Below are 4,869 nucleotides of genomic sequence, written 5' to 3' on the forward strand. Positions count from 1 at the left end.
GGTTAACGGATTCTGTTTTATACAGTAAAAACAAAATATTTTAAAGGTTGAGCACTTGATTTTCCAAAATTAATATGCTAATACATATACTTGCAACTTTATATAGCAAGAACCCTATGCATACCCAACACGCGTGCGCCCACACATACACACACAAACACACACACACACACACACACACACACATTCAGACAAGTGGGGAGAAAGGATCTGCCAATCTACCACTGGGAAATCTAGATGGGGCAGGATCTGAACCCCACTTGCCCTCATTGACCTTTGACTGTCAGGAAAGCATAGTATGTATGGTTTGGGCCCTAAGTGGAGAACTGCCTATCAGGATCAGAACTGTAGCATTCATTATCCGTTTAGAAGGGCAACTAGAAAGGTCATAGCCAGGGAGCTTCAGGAAAAGAATCATGTAAGCCTTCCTGGGTCTTTCATGGCTTTAAGAAACAAGTAAAGATTATCTAAGATAGAGTAGGGAAGTGGCAGCTAGAGCAGTTTAAGGGAGAGGCATCACAGATTGCAGGGGGTCTGCCAAGCCTCAGATGGAGAGTGCTCCAAAGGAACACAACTCATATGGTGATGATGTGACCAGAGCAGCCTAAGCAGAGAAGAAAATTCTAACATTTAAAACAGCATTATGTAACTCTACTTATATGAAATTCTAGAAAATGCAAACTATAAAGGCAGAAAATAGATCAGTGGTTGCTTAGGGATGGTGAGAGGTACAGATCACAGAGGCACAAAGAAATCTTAAGGAGTAAAGGGTATTTATTATGATGATGGTTTCACGGGTATATACATGTGTCAAAATTCATCAAATTATATTCTTTAAATATGTTTATTCTACATTATTCCTCAATAAAGTTGTGAAAGTACAATAATCTTAAAAAAAAAAAAAAACCCACATACCATTAGTCCCAGTTTCAAATGCCTGGCATGAAAGGTGTGCAGATGGACAGAACTAGTCAGAGTATGTAGCTAACTTCCATGACAAAAAGCCCAAGGCACAGGGACCAGCCATTCTAGGATAAGAATTCATAAACTCTGAGTTGACTAGCTCATGTCTGATTTAATTTAGTAGAAACATATACAGTAGAAACATAATAGAAATATAGTAGAAACAACATGAGACTTTGAAATCAGAGAGATCTGGGGTCCAATCTTGGCTCTATCACCACAGAGCTCTGTGGCTTTAAATAAATTTAGTGTATATGAACTTTAATTTCTTCATCTGTAAGTAAAGACAACAATTTCTGCTTCACAAGACTGCTGTGAATATTACCATTAACATACCTTTTTTAAAAGATGTTATTCCTTTTTTTAAGTTTATTTTATTTTGAGAGAGAGAGAGAGAAAGAAACACAGGGGAGGTGGGGGAGAGGGAGGGAGAAAGAGAACCCCAAGCAGGCTTCATGTTCAGCACAGAGCCTGATGCAGGGCTTGATTCCATGACCACAAGATCATCACCTGAGCCGATTATCAAAAGTCAGATGCTTAACCAACTGACCCACCCAGGAACCCCACCATTAACATATCTGAAGTGCCTGGCACATCTAATAAAGGGCAAAGCCATTAACTAATACAACAAAAGTTATATGGTATGTAACTATTTTTTTGGAAATAGCTCTACACCCCACAGGGTATCACAATAGTACATCCTAATGCAGTACAATACATATAACTTACAAAATATATGTTGACTGTTTCAATAAGGCTTCCTGTCAACAGTAGGGTACTACTAGTTAAGTTTTGGGGAAGTCAAAGCTGTATATGGGATTTTGACAGTGTATGTATGGCAGGGGTGGGGGTGTGGTGGAAATCAGCACCACTAATACCACCACCCTGAGTTGTTCAACAGTCAACTGTATATAATTCCTTATGCTAAAGAAACAGTATGCAATTCCTAATTTAGCAGCAAGACTGCTATGCACCATAAACATTTTGGACATTTTTTCTATCCCAAAAATGGTATCCCAGAAATGTTAAACTCATTTTTCTAAGTTTCTTTTTTTTTTTTAATTTTAAATTTTTGTTTAAATCCAAGTGGATTAACACACAGTGTAATAGTGATTTCAGGAGTAGAATTTAGTGATTCATCATTTACATATAACACCCAGTGCTCATCCCAACAAGTGCTCTCCTTAATGCCCGTCACCTATTTAGCCCGTCCCCCTACCCACATCCCTCCAGCAACCTTGTTTTTTCTTTGTATTTAAGAGTCTCTGGTTTGCCTCTTTTTATCTTATTTTTCCTTCCCTTTCCCTATGTTCATTTGTTTCTTAAATTCCACATGAGTGAAATCATACATGTATCTTTCTCTGACTTATTTCACTTAGCATAATACACTCTAGTTCCATCCACGTTGTTGCAATGGCAAGATTTCTTTTCGATGTCCGAGTAATATTCCATTGTATATATATGCCACATCTTCTTTATCCATTTGTCATCAGTTGATAGACATTTTGGCTCTTTCCATAATTTGTCTATTGTTGATAGTGCTGCTATACACGTCAGGGTGCATGTGCCCCTTCGAATCAGCATTTTTGTATTTTTTGGATAAATAGCTGGCAGTACAATTGCTGGGTCATAGGGTATTCCTATTTTTAATTTTTTGAAGAACCTCCATACTGTTTTCCAGAGTGGTTGCACCAGTTTGCATTCCCACCAACAGTGCAAGAGCGTTTCCCTTTCTCTGCATCCTCGCCAACACCTGTTGTTTCTAGTGTTGTTAATTTTAGCAATTCTGACAGCTGTGAGGTGGTATCTCATTGTATTTTTGATTTGTATTTCCCTGATGATAAATGATGTTGAGCATCTTTGTGTGTGTCTCTTAGTCACCTGGATGTCTTCTTTGGAAAAGTGTCCATGTCTTTTGCCCATTTTTTCACTGGATTGTTTTTTGGGTGTTTACTTTGATAAGTTCTTCATAAATTTTGGATAACCTTTTATCAGATGTCATTCGCAAAGTCATTTGCAAATATCTTCTCCCATTCTGTCAGTTGCATTTTAGTTTTGTTGTTTCCTTCACTGTGCAGAAGCTTTTTATCTTGATGAGGACCCAATAGTTCATTTTTGCTTTTATTTCCCTTGCCTCCAGAGACAGTTCTACTAAGAAGTTGCTGTGGCCAAGGTTAAAGAGGTGGTTGCCTGTTTTCTCCTCTAGGATTTTGGTGGTTTCCTGTCTTACATTTAGGTCTTTCATCCATGTTGAGTTTATTTTTGCGTATGGCTTAAGAAAGTGGTCCAGTTTTCCCAACACCATTTGTTAAAGAGACTTTATTCCATTGCATACTCTTTCTTGCTTTGTAAAAGATTAGTTGGCCATACATTTGTGCGTCCATTTCTGGGTTCTCTATTGTTCCATTGATCTGTGTCTGGTTTTGTGCCAGTACCATACTATCTTGATGATTACAGCTTTGTAATACAGCTTGAAGACCGGAATTGTGATGTCTCCAGCTTTGGCTTTCTTTTCTAACATTACTTTGGCATTTGGGGTCTTTTCTGGTTCCATACAAATTTTAGAATTGTTTGTTCTAGCTCTGCGAAAAATGCTGGTGTTATTATGGTAGGGACTAGTAAACTTGTTTTAAAACATGGTGAAACGTTTTAAGCTTTCACACAATAAAGATGACTTGATTCAGCTGTTACTTCTTCTGTTCAATTTTGTTGTCATAAGGTATTCATAATTTAGCAAAAATCAAGTTTTCTCAGTTTTAATTGCTTTTAAAAACAATTTGAAACATATCTGACCCTCCTGGAAACTACTAGGCAATTCTATCTTGTCCTAGCATTACAACATAATTCTATTAAACTAATCACATATACTCATTCCACTGAGTTCTGCTTTATGGAGTGGACATTTTCTTAAACCAAATGTGAAAAACAATGGTCTTAAAATGTCATATTATTTCAGTATGAATAAATTTTAAAATGTAAAATGAGAATCACAAAACTTTAAGTGGGCATTTTTCTTGAATTTCTAGGCTAAATGGCTTTCTCTCAGAAATAGCTTTGAAATATATCTCTATACAGATAACAAGTGACTCTTAACAAGTTGAACACAGTACACTTGTAAATACCCTCAAATAAAATGTCTTTCTTGAAAATAAAACTCTTGTGGTGCCTGGGTGGCTGTCGGTGAAGTGTCCGACTTTGGTTCAGGTCATGATCTCAGTTCATGAGTTTGAGCCCCACATCCGGCTGTAATGGTGGTTCTCACTTTGGATCCTATCTCCCTCTCTCTCTGCCCTCTTCTGCTCACGCTCTCTCCCTCTCAAAAATAAACATTAGGCTCTGTGCAGCTCAGAGCCTGGAGCCTGCTTCAGATTCTGTGTCTCCCTCTCTGCCCCTGCCCTGCTCATGCTCTCTCAAAATAATCAAACATTGAAAAAATGTATTTTTAGTAAATAAAAATAAAACTCTTACAGGGAGAGCTGGCTGAACTGTGTATCCTGTTTTCAAGTCCAGTCTATCTTTGGATTGGCTTCAAATATGTGTATTTCCATCCCTACAGGTTCTTCTTACATGATTGACACTCCTCCCAACAGAAGTTCCTTTCCCCTGAAGCTGGGTTTAGTCTTCTGAGACTTCTGATGTCATGACAGAGTATAGTGAAGTGATGCTATGACTTCCACAGTGCTAAGTACTAAAGAAGATCCAGGTTCTGCCCAGCTCCACCTCAAAGCCCTGAAATTATGTCCAAATGCCCTGGAGCCACCATGCTGTAGATCTTAAGGAAACACTGAGCCAGTAACAGAGAGATGATGCTTAGAATAGCTCTATAGCCCAGATAAGTTAAAAAAAAAAATTTTGGGGGGGGCACCTAGGTGGCTCAGTCAGTTGAGCATCCCACTTCGGCTCAGG

Source organism: Neofelis nebulosa, chromosome 8 (assembly GCF_028018385.1).
Source record: "Neofelis nebulosa isolate mNeoNeb1 chromosome 8, mNeoNeb1.pri, whole genome shotgun sequence".
NCBI classification, from domain to species: Eukaryota; Metazoa; Chordata; class Mammalia; order Carnivora; family Felidae; genus Neofelis; species Neofelis nebulosa.